Source organism: Gobius niger (assembly GCF_951799975.1).
Source record: "Gobius niger genome assembly, chromosome: 7".
Classification (NCBI taxonomy): Eukaryota; Metazoa; Chordata; class Actinopteri; order Gobiiformes; family Gobiidae; genus Gobius; species Gobius niger.
Window position 1 is genome coordinate 19037537 of NC_136858.1, and position 23563 is coordinate 19061099.

The 23563-nt window shown below is 45.6% G+C and overlaps 1 protein-coding gene across 1 annotated transcript in view; it reads right to left on the reverse strand.

Annotated features, from left to right (window-relative positions):
* The window catches only part of cdh11 (cadherin 11, type 2, OB-cadherin (osteoblast)), a 72805-nt gene that overhangs the window by 34783 nt on the left and 14459 nt on the right, over positions 1 to 23563 (reverse strand). Inside the window, exon 2 of the mRNA XM_079559426.1 lies at positions 2325 to 2382. The gene's annotated coding sequence lies outside the window, so the exon portion shown is untranslated. The remainder of the gene's footprint in view (positions 1 to 2324; positions 2383 to 23563) is intronic.

A 23563-nucleotide genomic window follows, 5' to 3' on the forward strand; every position in this document is an offset into this window, starting at 1 on the left:
TTGGTGATCTCAAACACAACTCAACAAACATAATATTTGAGAAGAAAACGCATTGTCTTCCAGTGTGAACATGAGCAGGAGCTTAATTTAAGCAGCAATTAGGGAAAAGTATTCAGAAAAATGTATTTAGAGCCAAGATTACGGTGTTGCATTCGGAGGCAAACAACTATAAGCGGACCGTTGGGAAACAAAGACACATCAGCGTGAAGCTATGGCTCCACAGGGACAACAAAAGGGTCGGGGCCCAGATGTGGAGACTGTGGAGAGGGATGCAGCTGTGTTTGATGCAGCTGAGAGAGCACTGTTCAGATACACATATAAATGTCTCTGTGTGTCGACAATGCCACGATCTGACATCATTATTTAGAGTCGTCAAGCACTATTTCTATTATGCACGATGGTGAACACATGCAAGTCAAATCCATGATCAATAAAGAACTGTTAGAAACTCCTATAAGAAACATCCAAGTAATGTCACGGCCTGTCCATTATTGCTTTGGCAATGGCAAAAATATATGGTTTATCTGTTATTTATTGAACGATAAGTCGATATAGTAATTATCGTGACAGCCCCAGTTGTAAGAGGGTCAAGATTTTGAATTTCATCTCGCCCTAAAGACACAGATATAATTTGTCCTCATGTGGGCTTGGTGAGCGACAGAGACATGATTGTTAGAGAACACGTGCTCAGATGGTGGTTTTAGGGGTCAAAGGTTAAATATCCAATCAGCCCTGTGCACCGCTAAAGCCCTGCACACCAGGATTTAGAACAGGTTCGCTCCTAAATCAATATGCGTCCGTGACAAGACTGCCGCCCGTAATCCTGAGAGCGTCTTTATTAATACGGCTCTGGTGCGGGATCGGAAATGAGCGCGCCCCACCTGTATTCATACGCAAATACATTACACACAATGACATAAACGCATCACTCCACCTCCGGGCCCCGCACCTCTGCGCGCACACACGGCCACAGAATGAGAAATAAATCCGTCTAAGCCCAAAACATACCACCCTGAAATGACGCTGTCTGGATTAAAATGGTAAACACACAGTGGTGACAGCGGCACAGGCAGACATTTCGTTGAACTATCATTCCATTTCTTTCCTCACTCTTCATCCAGTTTTACATTTAGCATAATATGTAAATCTTACTTTGTGGCTTCATGACAGACAAAGACTATGACTAAGAAAGACTGAGAGGATTCCTTTATTATCACTAAGATGACTGCTTTGGTCCAAAACCTTTCCAAGGAACCGCTCTTTGTATTCCAATTAGGGTCTCTCTCCCCGGGCCGCAGACTTGCCCTGTCATGAGTCTGTGTTTGGCTCAGTGCCCTGTTCTAATCTGACCTCTACCCTCGGACCTCTTTTTTTCCTTCTCGTTTCCCTCCTGATCGTGTCATTTTTCGCCTCTGTCTGACTGTCTGGGACCTTCTCGGGGTTGGACTGCAGTGATGGCCGTCAGCTGCAGCCCCTGATAAGCCGCTGCATTGATCCCCATCACTCTTGAATCTATTCAGCGTCTCCTCAGGGGGCGGGGGGCGGGGGATATGCTGACTTTGGGACACATGCTCAGAGGGCACTTTCATTGACGCACTTAATCAGTCCAGTGCAGTTTTTTTTTTTACACCATTCCAATACTGGGCACGGCGAGATGGTAAGATAATCCCAGTGTCGTCAGTAACTGTTATATGGGCTGCACATAAGCACGGGAACACAGGCTTTTCTTAATACCCCACATGGGGAAGATTTACAGTGTGACATGACTCATAGGTGGCACAGAATCAGAGGGTATGCAGATGATGTCACAGCATGCCCCCAGAAGGCAATTAAGTGTACATTTTCTGCTATAATATTTGTTAATAGCATAGAATGGTAACTGAAAGTGGGAATTATGGTAATTACATGATACATTGTGCTACTTCATTTCATGGTTATGAAATGAGTTTTCCTGTATGGAGACGTAAATTGTAAATTGCCAGGAAACATGGTTGACATTTTCTTGGTAATAATATAGAATAGGTGCAATGAATGCATTGATCCATTCTTCTCCCAGTTCCCATGCTATTCCCATCCTATCACCATGCTACTCCTGTGCAAGTAGTAATGCTTATATTGCAGGTCCAAACCAGGAGAGTGATATGGGGGAACACATGAGGAGCAGTGTGCATGAAAGGAGTAGTGCTCGGGAGAGTAGCTCTCTCCAGAGCCCAGAGCAGTGCACATTCAGGAGCCGCTCTCACAGAATGCTAAGCAGGCATCAGGGGCCCGCTGTCAGGGCCCATCAGAGGCCCTTTGATTCACTCACACAGCTCACTGCCTACCTTAAGCTCATCACTGAGACGCTTCACAGAGGGCCGCTTTCCTCAGAGTCGCAGAGATCTACAAGAGAGAAGAAAAACACTTGTTCAGACTGTAACCCTTTGGACCAGTGACAGACAACAGTTGATCTGACAGGATCCAATCAGGGCAGCTGCACAGGTTACATGCTTCTGCTGCAGACAGATTATTGGATTGCTCACCACATAAGTCTGAGGATGATGAGAGAGAGATTGTCGAGGCCGTTCTGTCGATTTCCTGCCTCCGCCTCAATCGGTGCTGCTGTGAAATGTGCCGAGTGTGAATAAATGTCTAATAAATATCCACTCCAACAGTTACATGTTTCACTGTGTGCTCCCGGCCGCAGAAAGTGATAATACCTCATATTGATTCATTTTGATGAATTGCATTGATTGCCAGCGAGCGATTTTGCGCACACTAAACACAGTTGAAGAATGAAATGGTCTGGGGCTATGAATAAGTAAATAATCTCCAACACACAATATGCGATGATACATGTCTGCGTGCTTCGATAGACAAACATGGATGGCTGGAGTGAGGGGGGAGGAGAGTGGGGAGAAATTGGCCAACTCAAAGTACATCACCAAATGGTAATGAGAAAGTGCCTATTACAAACCGCTTGTCGTGTATTGTACCATAGAAATTCTATGCATGACATCTGCATGAATTTGCCATTGCAACAACAGTGAGTTAAGTCGATAAGTGCATACAGTCGGCAGTGTTTTTTTTCCCCCTCAAGTGATCAAACATTAGGACTGTCATAGCAATTGCCAAGTAGAGTACTTTGTAATATGAAGTAGTTTACCTCATTAAAGAGACTAGGTAACCTGCTAGCAGAGGGCGTTGGGGTCACATCTCCACATCTATTTGACTTATGGTCAGAATCACCTAGTTGACAGATTCATCTGTTGTATATTTTTGGGGAAAGGGCCGTGATATGACTGAAATACATGAATATACTTTACTAGACAGGACATACAGTGTTGGGAGACATTCTCACAACATCATAGGCAAAGGTTCTTACTTTGTACTTTCCTCTCATGACTCTGCGACCGGCATAATGCCCCGAACATGTCTACGATCTAATCCTATATGTTATTTTAACGTGAGCCTGTCCGATTGGCCACTCCAGTGAAAGCTCTCAGCTCACAGACCTGGAGCGAAACCAGGAGCACAAAATGCTTCCTCTCACTGCGTCCACCTCACATCTGTGCGCTCCCATCTGCAGCGCTCGCTGGCACCCGCAGCGGGCAGCTTTATCCCCATCAGCGCCTGTATTAGCCCTATAACTGCTGATATAACGGCTGTGGATGAAGTCATTACGGGGCGCGCATCTGCCTTTATGGGACAGTAACAGGCAGCCTTTACGCAGGCGGACATAAAGTTGTCCCTGACCCACAACTTACATCTCCATAAGAGTTTACTGGATGTTACGAGGCCAAACCTGTCCATCACGCTGGCTGCTCTTTGCAACACAACTCCACGTATTTTTACATAAAGGACTCACTCATACCGTCCCTGATCCGCTTTTACTCGGAAATGCGTTTTGTGTTTCTTGTAGCTGAACACAGAAGCTGCAGGTGTGAAAGAGGTGTGAATCGCTTTCATTATTTTTGTTACATTTGGAATCACAACATCACAAGTGAAGAAGGAGGAAGTTGCATTTGCACTCCTATCCTAAAAAAAAAAAAAGACCTGACATGACACATCAAAACAACAGGGTTCATTTTGGTACCAAGTTTAAAGATTTCATATAGATGTGCCAGCTTGATAAAGGGCATACTAGTCTCATAAACTGTGTATTAATATTAGCATTTTCGTAAAAAGATTAAAGACATAACACCAGGCAACCGCCGATTCAACACAAGTACAGGAATATGGGGAAGGATGAAGAGCAACAAGGTGGAACACTTTGTATACCTTTATTACACCGAAACCAATAAAAACTGGTGGATTTAGTGCTATATCGGGATCACTGTTGTTCAGCCACGCCTCCATAAAACAGTCCACTTAGAAGTGAGTCAGTCAGTAGTATGGTTCGTGGATTAGCCCTTGTCTGGCTTGGATATCTCTACAATTTTCTCTCCTTTGTTTCCTGTTTGCTAGTTGTTGTGCTCCAGAGCAGATCACATCCCCATATCTGTTCGGCAAGGCCTTAGTTTGGCTCTCAGAAGTTCTGTCCACCCAGATCACTCAAGAAAAGCATACGAGAGGCTCTTTAGCCAACAAAGGCGTGATTAAACTTTACAAAAAGACACCGCCAACACATTTGATTGAGAAAGACTCAAAAAAACACCTTTGTTCTCTCACGCGGCATCATTTTACCCGTGGTTGTCACATTCACGAAACTCATTCTTCACATTTCAAACCAGCCTTCTCTTATGCATGCAGTGTGTTTGTCCTCCCCATGGGACTGCTGATAGCCTTTACGACTGTGCTCCAAAACAGTTATCCTACAGAGATTTAGAGCGTCCCGAAGTCCAGCCATCACAACAAGAGAACTGCATTTGGCTGACAGAGGCGGGTGTCTGACAGTCCTCACATACGAGACGTAACTGCCTCCCGCACAGTCTCAGCGGACGCCTCTTGTTTTATCCGGACCTGTTTGTGTAAACCAGAACAAACAGTGTATCTCGCTCCGTGTTCTTGTCTTCACGTCGACTGTAGCGGGTTATTTTTAGACGGGCTGCTCAGATCTCCCGCCCGTCGCTCCTCCTTGTACCTGCTCTGACTCACAGTCATCGGTGAGGCAGGTGCAGCCGATGGAGTCGGTTTCACTCAAACAGCCCCCCCACTGTCCTCCCACGGCCACTTCAGAAGAGTCAGAACAAAGATATGCCTGCAAACAGTAATAGTGTCTGTATGTTGACCTGGATGACGGTCAGTTTGGCTTTAATCAGCCAGGTGCATGCCCTGCCCTCCCTCAGTGAATTCTCCATCCAGAAAGGTTTTGAAACACATCCACACGTTTTGAAATGTTGCCATAAAGGTTCAATGCAAATGTAGCCGATAACACTGAGTAAATTTCATTTCATAGCTGCTGTAGTGGCTTTCCTTTTTGAAATATGCTATAATATATTTTTCCTTATGTTCTTTTTCTTGATGTTGCAAATGATTTAGTACTGCCTACACTGTCTGCAAATCTTTCCATCTTTAATGCAGTAAAAACTGGGAAGCAGACAGCAAAAAATATAAAAAATAATACCCTTAAAGTCGACAGACAGTATTATGTAATTACAAAAAACTCCCTGCGCCTGCAGAGTCTCTGAGAAAATACACAAGTGTAAGTTCAGAGAGTAAACATAATGAAAAGTCTGTGTGACACATAAAGCGGCTGCACCCTGGTCTGTGCATGCGTTCGCCGCAGGACACACTCTGTGATTAAACGTCGGGAGCAGCACTATTTTGGTAATATTCTTGTAAGCGCGCCTCATTATGTTCCCATCATTGATGTTTTCCAATTCTGCTTTTGTCTCTCGGGAAGACGGAGCGGCTCGTTTACAAAAAGCTGCTTATGTGAAAGTGTTCGGTAATTTCCATTTGAGGAGCCTGGGCATGTGTGTGTGGAGAGGTGGGAGCTCAGGCCTGACACTGCCACATACATAGATTACATTTATTTCCTGGCATGTGTGCTAGAATTGCCCTTAGACCACAGAGGACATCCAGACACTCAAGTCAATGCTTATTTTGTTCATTTCTAATCTATGCCACAGTGGTCTGGTGCAGCAGAACCTGTCACTCCAGCAGTGTCTGTTTAATACTAAAAGTTCCCACAAATCAACAATTCTATGAATTCTTTTAGACTGTAATTTGGATGTAAAGGATGTGCACAGGCTGACCTCGCTGGGTCACTCTGCTTTGAGCGCTGCTGTGGGACGCGCACACACAAACAGAACGTTTCCTCCACAAATCAATAAATAATATACCAGCACTGAGCGCAGTGCTTTAGTTTATTATAGACGCATTAACACCACAGCACCGAGAGCAGCTGCACAGAGGGAGATCTGAGCATGTCTCTGCAGGCCTCTGCTCTACACTACACATTTAGTTCTTCTGTGATCTCAAACAGGAGCAACACAAATAAGCCCATTAAGATTAATAAGACTTATGTATGAAACAACAACAGCAACTTGATCTTAGCTTGTGTGTTGTGTATACACTACATGTAGTATGCACTGTATTCTATGTGTATTAAGCTGCTAACTGGATTAACTTCTAACCTGCTGGTAAGAAACATGGATGGTTGGATTAAACAAAATGCATAAGGAGTTCAAGTAAATGCTTGAGTCAATGCTTTGGCTAAAATGATCCCATCAATTGTGCGTCTTCAACAGAAACTGTCCAGACTGGTTCTTCAGAGGGATGAGACCTCACCTCCATCCCTCTGGAGTGACAACACCGGCCCCTCTTGAGGAGGGGATGGATGACCAGGAGAAACTCTGACCTCTCCTGAGAGCTTCCCACGCTGGAGTATAACATACACACATGTGTGAACATGCAGGCTCAACAAACCGACTGCAGCTGCACCGATGTGCTGAGTCAGGAGAACACACAGCAGCGCTGTGAGACCTGCAATTTACATATTCAGCTGGGCAATACATATGCTCTCTATTTTAGTACGGTGCAAGGTGTGGCTTTACAAGTTCGTTAGATGCATAAAAGTGCACATTCATGTTGAAGTTGGAGACCGAAATCCTTGCTGAAAATGCCCCTACATGAAGACTGAAGGCTCTGTCCTGCCTCACATCCCCCCATAAGCAGCATATCATTTGTCTTTTATAGAACGCACACTCACCACACCACTGTTGCTCCTGTGAATCATTCATGATGTTTTGCCTGATTTAAATATTTATAATCGCCACCTTGTTAGCATAACTCACATTAGCACACGTTAGCATGCATCTGTAGTTTTCTGTGATGCAGCTTCACGCAGATGTCCACAGCCTGTTCCAACAGCCGCCGTGTTCCCTGTCAGTGAAGAGTGGCTTCTTTTAGTGCTTTATCCCTCAAGACTGGAATTTTGTACAATTTTGATCATGTCATGGTTTTGGCTACATTTTTCTATTTCTACAAGTATAATGACAATCTTATTTAAATCACTATTTCAAAGGTCACAATTAGCAAATTGCAAATATTTCTTTTTATGAGTAAGCTTTAATCTGAAATACATGCAGTTCTTTTGGACGTTACGACAGAAAGGGTTTGAAAAGCAGCAATCGGCTCAGGACTCACTCTCACAAAGCTGTCTGACATATGCGCTGCAGCCTAACCTTGTGGACTTTTGTGGTGCACGATGCCGGTGATTCTTGTATTAGTTTAGCAGTTCATAATTCAGTGTTTAGGACATGAACTGAGAACTGAATCGTGGGTTTAACACATAAACTCTAAAAACACTTTCTAAAATAGTTCAGCTTTTACTCATTCCGTAATGTCACATTTTGACCAAGAACACTGCTGTTTGGCACAGTCCCCTTCTGTCACCATTAGGTGCAGACTATCTAGATACTTCAGTAGATCTACTATGCAGGCCATTACCCTCACTCCTCCCTCTGCTCCCCCTTTTTCCTCCCACAACTCCCTCATGCCTCTGTCTGGCTCTTTTGGTATTCCGAGTCCGCTCAGCTTTAGCTCACAGACTCTTATCTCAGTCGGCATTCTGAGATCCAGGCTTCACTGATAACACAGGTCACTCCGCAATGACGAGTCCAAAAGGGACCCGGGCGCAGGAGCCAGAGGGGAGGAGGAGGCAAATGCCCAGGCGCACGTCCACCAGCAGGAGGCTGTCCATTCGCGGATCGGCTCACGTTTGGGTTTAAGATCCACTAAAAGCTTCAACGTGCTTGGAGTATTAACACTGCATCTAAAGACCACAGCACCAGAATGGAAGGATAAGCAGAGGATTAACTGATCAATGCTTAAGACTCTCCATATTTCAGAATAAAAAGCTACCGTGTAAAACCCTTTTTGTTTTCAGTTCATGCCGCGTTTGTTTTTATGGATTTATTCACAAGGCTATCACAGCTGCACCACAGAGGCTGGACTGGTTAGACTTTATAATGACGACAATCTTTGGATTTCCTCTCTCTCTCACACACACACACAAATATAAAATTATGCTGAAATCTGAGCTTTTTTTTCCGCTTCCACTATATTCTTCAGCACAATTTCATCACATTTAGTCATTTATTCAGCCACGCAGTCAGCAAAGGATTTATTTTATCGACAAATGGTCATTATGTTACGTGACGCAATATACCTTTCGCAAGAAGCTCAAATACATTGCGCATCCTCAAAAAAAAAAAAAGAGCACAAAGAAAGACTTCAGTGCCCGACGAACACGGAGCTTCGAGCAAACGCCTCATTGTCAGGTCAGCGGTGCAGATGATTCATATAAATGTTGAGTTGTTTTGTGGATATGGGGGGATCAGAAATGGCCCCACCTGCCGTGTGTGCGAATACAATGTTACCTAAAAATACCTTGGAGCAGTGGCAGGAGTGTGGAGGAGTGCGGATGTGCAGGCGTCTGAAGAGGCTAAAACTGGCTTTTCGGCCCACGCTCCAACCAACACAGCCGCAAAGGACCAGACATGCAGATACATCCAACATTCACGCGCCGTGTCAGAGTCCCACCGAGCCCGGAGAGGAACAGCTTTTCACGTTTCATTGTTTTTGCTGTACGCCTTTTGCCTGTCTGAACTGTAAGCACTTCCTCCCAACTTGGTATGTCGGTATATTTTACAGCAGTAAAAGTGTTACTGCTCACATGTATAAAATGAAGGCGTTATTTCACAGTGTTTATGAGCACAGCTTCAAAGTTTTCGCACCGTTATAATCCCTGTGAACGTGTTTGCAGCCCTGCGTTCTCCGGATTAGAAGTTAAGGCACATTCACGTGAGTGCTTCCCATTGTCAGGGCTGGGATGATCCCGCTCTGGCTGTCAGTGGTGTCTCGTGTTTTGCAGGTGTATTTTTATTCCCTCAACCTCTGTATCCCACACCATTCCACATCAACCGCTCCCGTATCCCCTCCCCTGCTGCTTTCTGGGGCTCGTAGTGTAAAGTCAGCCTCCATTCATCTGCAGCCCAGTGCTATCAGATCTGCTGCTACCGCTGTCCAGGCTAAATGAATGTTAAAAGCCTATTGAGTTTCGGAGCGTTAGCTGCAATAGCTTTGTCATCATGTAGGTAATACGATGTGTGTGTCTGTGGAGTGGTCCCTATGTAACAAGATCCACTCTTTTAATTTGGGAAAGAGAGCATCAGCAGGTAAAGGTCACAACCTCTGTGAAGGACACACATCGATTTCTGTAGCGCGAGGGCTGCCAGAGCGCTGGACTATGACTTTATTGTATGAATTATACCTCTAGATTTTTCTCATGTATCAGATTATGTTATATGGCTTTTGAGGTGGTCAGTGCAGGATCCGCTGTGAGATCAGGTAACTGCCATTTAAAGCCACAAAAACAAAAGAAAAAGCAAAACAAAAAGTGATAGCTTTTAGTGTTTTTCAGCAGTGAGATATCAAATGATAAATTCTAGACTCAGACCCTTATAAACGTTTAAAGAGGGGGTATTACGCTTTCTGCAGGTCAAACACATCTTTATCACTATCTTACACTTTGTTGGTTAGAAAATGCTACATCCATCCATTCATTTTCTTCCGCTTATCCGGGTCCGGGTCGCGGGGGCAACAGTCTCAACAGAGAGGCCCAGACTTCCCGATCCACGCACACCTCCTCCAGCTGTTCTGGGGGGACCCCGAGGCGACACCAGGCCAGCTCAGAGACATAGTCCCACCAGCATGTCCTGGGCCTTCCATGAGGCCATCTCCCAATAGGACATGCCTGGAACACCGGAGAGGTGGCATTCGGAACAGATGCCCAAACCACCTCAGCTGGCTCCTTTCAATGTGAAGGAGCAGCGACTCTACTCCGAGCTCCTACCAGATAGCTGAGGTCCTCACCCGATCTCGAAGGGTGAACCCAGCCACCATGAGAAGGAAACGCATATCGGCCCGCTTGTATCCGCGATCTTGTCCTTTCGGTCATTACCCAAATCTCATGACCATAGGTGAGGGTGCCGCGGTGCAAGGAATAGCCACGGGTGAAGATTTAAAGGTTATTCAAAGACGTGTGAGTAGCTTCAGGTATGTTTTTGATGAGATGAGAACATTTCAAAAGACACCTGGTGCCCTCACCCACATTATGAGCGACTGACCACTCCAGGCCGAGAGGTTTGAGAGGCTGAACACTCACTGAGAGGTGGCCCTTCTCTGTATTGACTGGGACACTGACTGGATCAATAGTCACTGCTCTTGGAAACAGGCTCCTCATCAGTTAGACTTTAAGTGTGTGCGACTCCTTAGACAGCCGTTTATGGAGAATCACAGCCTCTCAGTGGAGAACTATACCCAACCCCGCCCGCACTGTTCAACTCCACTATGGCCACTTTCACTTTTAGAAAATAAAAATTGATTTGTTTTCAAGTTAATATTTTGTGGTTTGCTTTTTATTGAAGTGGCTACAATAGTCAGAGCACCCAAACTCCACTAATACGGGACAATATTAAAAACTGTATTTCCTCTTCTTTCCTTTCTTTGAAGCAGTAAATGGCCTTATGAACCAACACACTATAAATGCTTTATGCCACACTCTCTGTCACGTCCGAGCACGCAGTCAAACAGCCCGCAGCGAGAGCGAAATGGAAAAGCAGCAGTGGGATCGTTCAGGGCCCTGCACTGCATATTGTGTGCTGTGTTTTGTCTTCATTGTGAGGAGGGACCACATATTGGAAGCATCAGGGTGAAAATCAAAATGGTTGCTCATTGGCGTGAGCTGCCTTAGTACAACAACACAATTATCTTACTACTCCGCTGCGTGATCCCTTCAGCTCAATCAAAGTGTAAGGAAGTGTAAGGGCAAAAGCGACATTAGGATGTGATTCTTCCCCGAAATAAACGTGTATTCATTTCACTTTCGGAAACACATGCAAATGTAAGCGCCGGTCGTCAGGGACATGCGCGTGTATTTCCACTCCAGTGACACAGATTGGGTTGAGCTGCTGAAGCGCAGACCCATAGAGTTTGTTTCCACAGGCAGAGGCTGATAAACTGCTCCTCTGCTCACACATGCATACAGTACAATTGGTTTGTGAGGACCGCCGCCGCCCCAGGCCAGGATGGGAGAGCAGAGAGACCACGGCCCGGCCAATAACGCCATGCTCCGAATGAAACAGGACAAAACCCAACAGGAGACTCCACTGCATTTCAGCAGAATTATTTTTAGTGAGCTATTAAAGCCGCTCTCCGAGGTGCTCTGTGCCCGGCTGCCACACAGCTTGTTAAGGTGAAAAATCTGGTGCTATGAGCTAAACATTGTGAGTTCCTTCGTTTTGCAGACGATAAGTGTTCTACTGTGTGTGTGAATATTTACAATATGATGCCATGGAAAGCACTGGACCCTGCTTTTACTGCTGTGATCAGCACTCTCAGCATGGCAACAGAGGCAACGCTGAACTATTTCAACATCCTCTGGCTTTGATTCATGTTTCACTTCTGTTAGTGTGTGAGCATATGGGAATATACTTCTGCACCAATTTGAGTTAAAAAATCACGTATTAATCTGGTAAAGCAAACAGATGGTTACTGCACGCGCCAGTGTTCAAACGGAGAGGTGTTTGGAGCTTTGCAGGTGTGCAGATTCCAAAGCTCTCCTGTGATGTGTGGCCTCTGAAATAAAGCCCTAAAGCGATCGATGGAGCGAGGAGTGAGGGGCTGATTACAGACATGACCAGGGTCAAAGCAATCTACGGCAAAACGCTCACCTCACCGCAAGTGACGGTGCGCGGGCAGGCAAAACCAACACTGCTATGAAGCCGTGTGAAGCCATAAAAACTCTACATGAGAAAGCTTTATGAAGACAGTGTCAGCACTTAATTGGAGTGTGGCTAAAGGTCAGCGCAGAGAAAACACCGGCTTTGTGTCTTTCCATAAAGTGCAATCTGTTCAACGCTGTGGGACTAAGAATAACTAGTCCAGTGTCTGCATCCGGATGGTGATGCTGGAATATTTCCACCTGCCACGTCGACACATAGAATAGAATGTGCTATTACGTGCTAGAATTAGACTCCAACTGTATATTTCCAGGTGTGGGACAAGAGGAAGTGGATTGAATGCACAGTGGTAGGCATGCAGGCTCAAGTATGATGTACACCTTTGGAAAGTTTTGCTAACTGCATGAGCCGTGTGCGTTCAAGTATCTAGCATTTTTTTTGGAGGAAAAAGTCATCACGACATTTACCTCACTCTATCTAGGAAGGAAACTGTTTATCGTCACAGGAACACGACATGTTTGATTAAAAATAATTGATTTGGGCTCTCTTTGACACCTCTCCTTTCTCCTGTCTGCTCTGTTCTCCCCCACCCCTCCTCTCTCTCGCCTTGTGTGCCACCTCTGGTCTCCGCTCATCCCTGAACGGGCTCAGAGCAGCTGGATTCAAACGGTGTCAGTTGAAGGCGGTGTCATTATGTGAACAGGGCATGACGACATCTGCATGCAACACAGACACCTGTCACGGCCGCGCTCACATCTCCGCTCGCAACTTTGTGTATACTCTACTCTCTCTGCGCTGTCTGGTGATGTGACGACGCTCATGACCAAATCGGCTCTTTTGAACGGCTTAACGTGACAGATCATTCAGTATCAGTTCTTTTTTTTCTCTTCTTTGTGCAATTTTACAAATTTGCCGTGAGCAAACATGGCAGAGACGCGAGCATAACAGTGGAGCAGGTAACATGAGTTAAAGCTTTTAAGCCAGGGGCACCCGAACCTTTTTGTCCTCAGTGGCGGAAATGGAAACATATCAGCAGAATGAAAATTGTAGTGTTTAGCATGCAAAGAGTTTTAAGATGTTAAATTATTGCTGCATGTGGGAGTTTCCCAATCTCTTCAGTGCACAACTGAATAAAAGTAGTAACGTCTTACAAATCTTTGCCCCAAAATGAATTTGTCCCAGCAGCCTGTTTTCTTTCATCGTGGCCCATTACTGTATTTACATTCACACGCTTAATTTCAAAACAGGGTGTCCGGGGATCCACAAAGCTCACGATTTGATGTCTGGCAATGTTAGAGAATATCCTGCAATAGATACAGACGGCATCTCTAAACTCTAATTATTCAAAAACTACTTAAAATTACTGAATTAATAATTCAGCATCTGTTAATTCAGAATTATGAATAAAGTTTTCTACTAAATGAAGATACAAAGACATGGAGAGAAGCATAATACATAAATACATAAATAACGGAGAATGCTAACATGATGCTTCATGTTAGCATCGTGCTAATGCTAATGCTAGCTAGCGCAACTTACAACTGCAGTTTTTTCGCTTCTACTGAACAATCTGCTGTGAATACACATCAATACGTCGTCACATCCGGGGGCCGTGGTAGGCATTTTATGTTTTAAACAAATGATAAGAATCCCATGATCAGCAAAAACAATGCTCATAAACAGGGCATTGCTTCCCTTGCGCTGTAACATATCGATCATTTTATAAAACCGTGTTAGAGACCTGGATGCATCAACTGTTGCCTACCATTCACCACAACATCCGCCGAAAAAAGAAAATAATGAAAAATTGTGAAAAAACCCACAATTTTCCTCCTCAGTGAGGCCACGCCCCCTTCCATGACACGATGCCGTCTGTATCTATTCACCTTATTCTGCCCCGCCCACTTTTGCCTCTTTTTGCCTTGTCTCGGCAGTTGTATTGACACTTCCGGTCGAGTGCGAAGCCCGTTCATTCAAACGGAGAACAAGGGAAAATGTTCGCCGCTCAAATCTGATGTTTAGAAGATTGATTTAAGTAAAATGTCCAATGTTCATTTACACCAACAAGTCAGCACTGCAACGTTTCTCTGCGTGGCCTAAATACGGTTTGTTTTCGTGTAGTAACTGATTTTAATTGGAGTTCACCAGTGCCATGTTAACTGATTAACATGGGATTAACAGGAGAAAAGGGGCGGGCACAATTCATGGTGAACTTCCGGAATAAGGTGAATATAATACGCCACAGCACAGAGGTCTGCTGGCTCAAACATAAACAAATGTTCATTAATTACAAGAAAAGGTCAAAGTATGTTTTAAATATCAGTCTTTTCGAACAGCTCTTTGAAAAGTAAGTCCGAAATACTTGGCTATACTTTTCAAGAGCCATAAATGGCATCACAAGCTCCATTTGCACCTTCCTACACCCAAGTGTCTCATCACTGCGGTCACACTCTCTCATATGCAGAAGCTTATAGAAATTCTCACTGAGAGAGACTGCGTTGGGGTGATGCAAGCTCGTCTATTTTGCCACAAATTTCTCGCTCTGCCAAAAGAAGATTGTGCTGACATCTAATCCACAGCGTCAAACGCCCCTTGATTGCAACTACATCTCCCTTTGAGAGCGTTGATAATAAAGAAGCTTAACTCACCTGTGGGCCAGATCCTCTCAATGAGCTGTAATCCTGGGAGTTTGGCCAGGGGACAGAAGAGAGCACCCGGGCATTTTTTTGCGATAAAACAGGGATTACATGCCGGAAGCCATTCTGAACTCTTCATTAGCTCGCCGGATAGGCAGCCAAATAAAAGAAGAAATACTATGGAAGTTTTGAAGGCCCCGTCCTACGAAATCAACTCTTCAGTGTTGAATGAAACCCCATCCTTCTGTCTGCTGCGAACTGATCAGACTCGGCCCAGTCATGGTCTCGGGAACAAACAGGACCCCTCCATTTCCATGACACTAGCCTCATTTGTCCAGCGTTTACGGGTTTCCGGGGGTGGGGGGCTTGTCTGAGAGGCCCAGAGGGGTTAAAGGGGTGGAGATTACACAGACTTTTACTAAATGGCAGGTTGTACTGTGATGTAAACACGCTCTTTTACTGTTTCTACTGGATTGTGTTGTTCTGACGGGAAATACTGACTCCTGTATCCACGACAACGCCCTCCTGACCACCCCCAGGACCACCCACTCACCGATTTCAGTTCAGCCTAAGAGCGCCTTTAAAACGAGCTCCTCGTCATGAATATGCAAACAACTTGCTCTCTCTGACTCAGACTGTTTCACGGGTTCAACAGGAAACTCACTTTGAAATTTGTTTAAGAGAATTCTAGATTGCGTTATAGAATTAGGTGAGATATTTTTGAAATACATCTAAGTGAATTAGGACAGGAAACACACAATTACTGACTTTCTGACATAATGGGAAACTCGTCTGAAGAATGCTGCTCTATACTAGGAAAAACCAAGGCTATGTAGGTCAGTAAAGGTTAGTAAGACCCAGCACTCGAGAATTAAATGGTCTTCAGTTATGTGACTAAGTGAGCCTTTTGCTCTATGGGAAAAGGTCGAAAGTCTACTACTTTTGATCAAGTGAAAACACCAAAGAATGTGAGGCCCCGTGAAGGACGCCCTAAACATGCTCCAAGAAAAATGTAGCAGACAGCCGTATAATGCAAAGAGCAGAAAACGGAAGCCGAAGCCAGACACGGTGCAGCAGAAACTATCGAGAGCATAAAGAGCCGCTCTTGTGCCAAAACCACAGAGAGCGCAGGAAGGGGCCCGCACTGGTAAACTCATCAGAGCAGCGCGAGGCCCCCGTGTGCCACAGACGGAGCCTGGTACAGAGCTGCAGCGGCCCTTACAACCCTGTCCGCTCCTGATTACAGACAGATGGAGTCCAGGCTCAGCACGTCCTGTACGTCTCCAGACACCAGATCACATCAGCGAACATCTAACCACCTTGTTCTCTCTGATTCAGTGTGTCAACCGCAGGATCAGGGACAAATCTGGGACCCTCACTTCTTAAGCCAAAGTTTATATCAAGATAGCAAGGCTCTTTATTCATCATTCTAACAGTATGCACTCTGTGGGTTGTCTCTTATGACGCAGGGTCCAAACCATCAGGCAATGGTGCAGGAGTGTCTTGGCGTTTGTGTGTGCTCCTCGCTTTGGGACTGTTATGACTCAGAAGTATGTTTTAAAACGCTCTTCTGTGGAGGACTATAGTGTATGGCCATAATGTGAATAAAAAGGCTATCTTTTATGGGTACCATTGACTTTCAAGCATATTACACGCATTACTCTCTCGTCCAGAGCGTTCGTGAATCGAGTGAAGTGAATCAGGATATAGCAGCAGCACACTTTCCGGACACCTTATTTCTCATTTATTATGTAGCAGCCTCATCCTGTGTCATATCCTCTTTCTTTCTTGCTACACAAACTATACACATATTAACCTCCAACAATACATTAAAAACTATAACTTGAAAAGTTTTCTACAAAAAATGTAAAAAAGAAAACTGAAGCTTTCATATGGGGCATATCATTCCACTGGCAGGTCCTGTCCTGCCCAGTGCCAGGTCAACCCTGTTGGCCGAGCATCTCCACTGCAGCAGCACAGGACAGGCACAAGTTTTGAGACCGACCTCTGGCTGTGGCCAAAGCGCGCTGAACCATCCATCCATCCATCCATTTTCTTCCGCTTTATCCAGGGCCGGGTCGCGGGGGCAGCAGTCTCAGCAGAGACGCCCAAACTTCCCGATCCACACACACCTCCTCCAGCTGTTCTGGGGGGACCCCGAGGCGACACCAGGCCAGCTCGGAGACATAGTCCCACCACCGTGTCCTGGGTCTTCCACGAGGCCTCTTCCCACTAGGACATGCCTGGAACACCTCCCGCGGGAGGCGACCAGGAGGCATCCGGAACAGATGCCCGAGCCACCTCAGCTGGCTCCTTTCGACGTGAAGGAGCAGCGACTCTACTCCGAGCTCCTCCCGGGTAACTGAGCTCCTCACCCGATCTCGGAGGGTGCGCCCAGCCACCCTGCGAAGGAAACTCATTTCGGCCGCTTGTATTCGCGATCTTGTCCTTTCGGTCATTACCCAAATCTCATGACCATAGGTGAGGGTGGGAACGTAGATCGATCGGTAAATCGAGAGCTTTGCCCTCCGACTCAGCTCCCTCTTCACCACGACAGACCGATACAGCGACCGCATCACTGCTGACGCTGCACCGATCCGTCTGTCGATCTCACGCTCCATCCGTCCCTCACTCGTGAACAAGACCCCGAGATACTTGAACTCCTCCACTTGAGGTAAGGACTCCCCACCGACCTGAAGAGGGCGCTGAACCAAGACTAACATTATGTGAACAGACTGCCAGTGTCTGATTGGCAAACAAGAGAGAGAGGACAGCCCTTACTATTTACATGCAGGTTATAGGGATTTTATTATTTATTATTTCCAGTATTGGGCAAGTTACCTTAAAATTGTAATATATTATATATTAGCAGTTACAGTTTTAAAAATGTAATATGTTTGTATTACATATTACTGTTTCATACATGTAGCTGAGTTACACTACTATGACTTACTTTTGAGCTACTTTTGGCAAAATATAAACTGAAAATAGCAATAATGCCCCAGAGCAAAAGTGCAGGCAAAGATTTCCTTTTCCTTCGCTTTTTCTCTCATTGTCTGTGTTTTTCTTTCCACAACATTAACTAACAGCAGATCTTATTCACCAATTTCCAACTTGTTTTGGTGCTGCATTTTATTTGGGGAGAGTTTGGCATTTTTTCGTTCATTCATTTAAATGCACTTGTAACTCGAGTCACTTGAATTGTAATGACTAATATATTCCGGTATTTTGTGTAAGTAATATGTTCCTTCCGTACATTCCTTAGTTGCTGAAAAAAGTAATATATTTTTTGTAACACTGATTATTTCACAACATCATGCCGCTGTTGAAAAAGGTGATTTTGCCGATGATAGCATTTAGCCGCTGTTAGCACAAATTTAGCTGGTGTTAGCTTATCAATAGCATGTTGCTTACCTTCATCATTGTCTTTTAGCTACTTCTTTCCTCTAGTATTTGCCTTGGCACATCCATAAACCCCACCAAAAGACAACATTTGTCTCGTCACACAACTCTTATCCCTGTTCTGTTTTCCTTCAGTAACGTGCGCATCTGTGGGGGCTCAGCCCACAACAACTGCGATCCTTGCATGCAGTGCCAACCCTGGCCTGTGCTGGGTAGAGTACATACGTAAAAAGGCGAGTACTTAGACCGAGGCGTGCGGGACACAAGCGTGTTATGTGAAACCACGGCTACAGTGCATTGTTCAGGACCAGCAGATCCATTTCTTTGCTCTCAATCAAGTCATAATTTTAGCATAGTTGCAGACTTAAAAATAACACAGCAAAGAAGTCCACAGTCGTTGAGCAGTCAGTAAACCATCTCCCTCCGACAGTGCGGGATTGGGGATTGTCGTGAAACAGTTCATTTGAGTCCAAAGCCCCGAGCTTCGACAGGATGAAATAGTGTTTATCTATCTGGAAAAGGAGGCCAGTGTTGACAGGGCTGTTTACACGCTCTGCACCAGAATCAAGCACTCTGACGCATTCTGATCAAAGTGTGGAGCAGGGGCCGCGCCGCTGACCCCCAGTGCACCACAGACGGCTTTGTTTGTGTGAGTGTGCGCCCGCCAGGCTGCTCTCTGCGCCTCCAGCCTTCATCTCTCATTGTTGCGGACAGATAAAGAGATTGCGATTGGGGCTCACAGAATAGAATCGCTTCCACGCACACACCCAGCCCGGATGAAAGGGTCATTGTGGCGAACGGGCAACAAATCCTGGCAGCGGCTCAGGCACATCCACTGACTGAGCTCCGGTCGGACAAAACGCTTCTTGTCTTCACTCGGAGCGGCGTAACACAGGCCCGTCCCGGAGAGGTGGATTACCCTAATTTACAAATGTATGGCTTTGTGACCGAGCCATTAGCAAAACTAGTGTGAGCTCAAAGGTATGAATAATTCAGCGCCTCCTTAAGGGTTAAAACAGGCGGAAAATCTGCTTGTTCGGATCTCAAAGCGATCTCAGACGATACACATCACAGGGGCCGAGGGACCAGCACAACAGCTGACAGGAGGAATGTTACGAGTTCGCGAAAAACATCAAATAATAATACCTTTGAGAATCAAGCCCTGTAACGTATCCACTGAAGAGAGCGGAGCGCTGTCACAAAGTATACTATTATCAAATGTACAGGAAATCTGGCAGAATTTCATTGTGGATCTCTACAGCGAATTCTGCCAGTGATGTGATGTTCATGACGAAGCACATCTTGGTGAATGGCTCTTGAACGCAAACGCTTCGAACGGATCTCATTTGTGAATAGAGACAGCTCTATTTCTTCCTGCCTTTTATGCAATTTTAAACAGATGTACTCTGAATGAACACAAGAAACGGCTTTTACTGCAGAGCAGGCAACACGGGTGAAAGCTTTTTGCACTAAAAAGTTTTTGACACCGCTGTTGTAGCCTGTTTCCTTAAATCACTTTTCCTACTGCAGTCCCTCAAAGTTTAAATGAGTATAACCGTGTGCCCCTCAGGTCTATAACAAAGACAGTTAAGATACAGAACCCAAAGAAGAGACTCCTCTGCGACTACATTCTCCAGGCAAGCGCCCCCTAGAGTCATGGAGAGTCTTTGTGTACTCACCCTCGTGGAAGTATAAATAATGTATGCAAGCGCTCTCTGCTGTATTCCGCGGCAGTGCAATATATATCTGAAATCAATGTCACAAAGTGGGAGTGGATGCTTCCAGGTTCAGTCCAGGGCTTGGGCCGCAGATAAATCAATCAAAACCATCTCCAAGGACCTACCCTGCTGCCCCCCCCCACACACCCCATCCACAATCTGCCCCTTGCGTCCCAATCTCCGGACCCCTGACAGCGAGCTGAGCACCTCGGGCCGGTCCCATGTGCCCGCTGAGCCTTGTCTAAGTGAGTGTGGCAGCTCTGCTCTTCGTGCATGAGTGCCCTGGACAAACAGAGACCACCTCCAGTGACCTCTCACACTTTCAGCAGACTTCAGACCGTGGCATCCATCTATCACCGGGACGCTCCGGCTAACGCTCAATCAGGCTTAATCTAAACGGGACGACAGATTAGGGTATTAGGCTTAACGTTTTCTTTTCCCACTGCAATTTTTCAGATAAGTACTGCGGTTGCGATTAGATTTGTGTGTTTGTTTGTTTTTTGCGATCAATCAAGATTGACTTCACTGTGCAAATTTTCAACACATCCAGGATACTCATTTATATTGTGGTAGAGATTTTCAAAGATTGTCAACCAGACTGTGTTGATGGAATGGATAACGTTTCACGCATAAGAGGCTTCTTTCGATCTCTTTAATCAAATGTAAAACCTCTCCACAGTAAAATCTCCTCAGGGCTGTGTACTTTCCCCCTGGCTCTTCTCCCTGTACACAAACTGCTGCACCTCCAGTCACCAGTCCGTAAAACTGATCAAGTCTGCGGATGACACCACCCTCATCAGGCTCATCTCGGACGGTGATGACTCTGCCTACAGGAGAGGTAGACCGGCTGGTGTCCTGGTGCAGCCACAACAACCTGGAGCTGAACGCAGACAGTGGAGATGATCGTGGACTTCAGGAAAGACACGGCCCCACCGTCCCCCCTCACCCTGACAGACTCTTCCACCCCCATCTTCATCGTAGGTTCCTTCTGTTTTCTGCACCGAGAAAGAAATCCTAGTTTGTGAACCTCAAACCCTCAAACAATGGCAATAAAAACTATTCTGATTCTGAAAAAGCCGTTAATGTTAATTGGATGACTAAAATGCTAATAACAAAATAAAGAAAAACAAGCACCACAGGGCTTCAAGAAGTACAGAAGTGCACTGAGACCACGACATTAGCTTTTGTGACCAGCACTAAGAGTGAAGGTCAAATGAACAAAATGTGTCTCAGGGGACTCCAAGAGCACAAAGAACATCAGCTCCGATTCACAACCAAACACCGAGCGGAGCTATGGGCCGAAAATACCTCCATCTGCTCTGCTTTCTGCTCCGATCGCCACCTCTGACTGCTGCAAAAGACACACAGTCGGTTTATTACCGCTTACTTTGGGACATCACACACTCGCATCTGCACTTGACGGCCAAGGAAGAGCTCTGAGCGGAGAATCAATGTGGAGAGAGAGAGGAGAAGGGGCGTTCTAGCGTTCGAAAGGGGAACGAGGAGAAGTGAGGAAGCAGCAGATGGTTAATAAAGAATCATTCAGGGCTCTATTAAAGACAAGCATTTCAAAGTGCACGAGCGCGCTTTAAAAGACCGGCACATCTGTCCTATCCAAATATTAATAAGTGCTGCTCACTTTTATGTGTGCAGAATGAAGACACACAATTTACAGCCATAGAATGAATGAGGAAAGAGGAAACGAGCAACATAAAGGGTTTAGAAAAGAAGGAAAGACGAGCAGGAAGAGGATACGAAGACAAAAAGTGAACAAGAACATACAGCGAAGGAAGAACGGTTGGGTAACACTGAAGTGAGACGCTCTCAGAGGGGAGAGCAGCTAAAGAGAGGAGCTAAAGAGAGAATTTTTATTTTTTAGACTTTAAAGTGGTCCTATCGTGCATAATGATGATTTATTTCGGGCACATCAGCAATAAAATGTCATGTTTTATCATTTGATATAAAGTGTATGGAAAATAGCCTCAGAGCGCCCTCCGCATACGTAATGTGGAGTAAACATGAGTAAGCAGAATATGCAAGCCACCAATTTTAGTCAACAGCATTCTAACACATCAATGACAGCATGATAAGCTGTCATTTCCGGAATCTATTTATTACACAATCCAGAAAATATGCAAAAAATCCAGAGCAGGATGATTAAAGCAAGTGAATAAAGCAGCATTCTACCCAGGTATATTTTGGATGAGGGGAATCAAATGTGTCTTGGATCAGAAAGTACCTGTAACTGGAAGATGTTTTTGAGTTAGAAAGGGCAACCTTACTAACCCAAAGAAAACCCATTCATGGAAACTCCTCACGACAAGCCTCACCTGGGCCAGAAAACATACATTTCATAGCAGCTCATCTAGTGCCACTGAGGAAAGGAGATGGGGGTTCTGAGAAAAGAGAAGAAACTGGAGCAGTAACAGGAGGGAAAGAGTTTATGGGAGAGGGGAGAGGAGCTGCAAAGTTTTTTTTTTTAAGTGCCAAAGGTTGTAGAGGTTGGCTTTTGTTGCTCTGAAGCGTCGTTGCACAAAGAGCCGAGCTGCCACAGTCTCTTAAACATGGCTGACTGGACACATGTAGCTGCAGTGACCTGGCTCTCTGCTGCACTTGGCTCAGCCTCTCAGCTCCTCTCTCCAAGTCCTTATGCACCCTGAGAAACAGTATGGAAACAGCGCAGGATTCAGTTTATCTAAATCACATCACACATCAGACTCAACATCCTCTCACTAGCTTCCCACTGTCTCCTGTCCCATCTCCACAGCTCCCCGGTATCCTCTTCCATCGATCCGAGCGGCCGTTGTACATCTGGGTGATTGACAGCGCATAATTGGCCTAATCCCGCCCCCGGGGGCTTGTAGGTCTTGGGCTGATCTGGATACAGCTGTCCTATTCTTCAGCCCTGACACTACAGCCCTGGGGACAGTCGGGAGGGGCCATGGGGGGAGATAAAGAGAGGCCGTCAGAGAGCGGTGTCAGGAAGAGGAATCACTCTCATCTGCTTTCACTTCAGATTATTTGCTGTTACTTTGCACACGTGTATGTCTGTTTGGATAAGCAGTACAGAGGCGATTGTGTTCTTCTGAACGCCTTCAGCTCAGTTAATCCACACAGGAGCATGATACTGAAAACGTTTGAATCAATATTAATGTTTATTGAAAGATTTTCATATCAGACTGCAACAACAAAAAGAGGTCTGAAAACTTTCTAACAATCAATCTCTTACATTGCCAAATAATGTGTTGGTGTGACTTTGTCCCCGATGCGAGCCCACTGTAAGTGAATCTCTAACAACAGCCTGAGAGGAGAAGGGAGAGATAGTCGGGAAAACCTCCCAAATGCCCCCCAACAGCAGCATCCTCAGACTGGGCAGACAAACAGAGGGAGGGGCCACAGAGCCAGGGGGAGCAGCCCTGGGGGCGCCCCCCCAGATTAGCTGTGCTCTATTGAGGAGCCAAGGGCCAGAACACACGGGTCTAAGGGGACGCGCTAAGCCTTTTAGACCACCCTCTGCTGGGACGTGCCCCTTCCACGGCAGCTCATTCATCCGAGCACTGACACTCCGAGCTCACTCACATTAGAGCCATGGAGACCCAACAGTCGCTTACAGGCAGGTCATGATCTAAGATAGCCC